Source organism: Rhagoletis pomonella, unplaced genomic scaffold, assembly GCF_013731165.1.
Source record: "Rhagoletis pomonella isolate Grant_MI unplaced genomic scaffold, Rhpom_1.0 Rhpom_scaffold_00004, whole genome shotgun sequence".
Taxonomy (NCBI): Eukaryota; Metazoa; Arthropoda; class Insecta; order Diptera; family Tephritidae; genus Rhagoletis; species Rhagoletis pomonella.
The window spans coordinates 18314625-18315363 of NW_023458558.1; positions in this window are offsets into that span (position 1 = coordinate 18314625).

Here is a 739-nt window from a genome sequence, read left to right on the forward strand (position 1 = left end):
CTTTAAAATTTCCATGTTTCATCAATAAACAAATTAATAAAAAAAAAAATGAAAAAGTTGAAAGTGGTTTGGTTGTAACAGTATGAAAATTCCTTCAAGAGTTTAAAATTAAAAGTGACTTAAATGAGAAGTAATAGAAAGATTAAAGTGAAAAAGTATTTACTTAAATGTTTTCGTGAAATTGGCTGTTATTGCTCGTAACATAGCACGTATGTATGTATGTATACGTAAGTTTATTTTAAATCATAGAAATGCACTTTTTTATGAGAAAATGCCGTGTACCTGTGGACAATGTTAGTAGATAAATGAATTTTAAGTTTTAGTTTTTTTGTTTGATAAACTGTGTTTATTTGTATTTTTTTTAATAAAGTTTTTACTTGGTGACATTCCCAATTCTTTGGCTATTATTATTGTTGTCCATTTTGTTTTTGCTTTTTAAGCTGATGCCAGATAAAAAGCTTGATTCGCTTTGCGTGTCACATAGCTCCCATCATCATGCTTTGAAATTGATTCATCAAGTTAAATTAGGAACCTTGCCTTCCGCAATTGAAAACTATACAACATTTCTTGTGCATATCATCCATAGTATTTTTGCGCAGAACCCACAAAATTTGCAAAAAAAGTGCATTGTGCAAACCGTATTCCGTTTCTGGATTCGAGTTATGCGTTTGGACCAAGGCACATTAAACAGCTAGTATCAGTAGAGCAAAAACAACATTTGCGTGTATTTTGTTGTTGC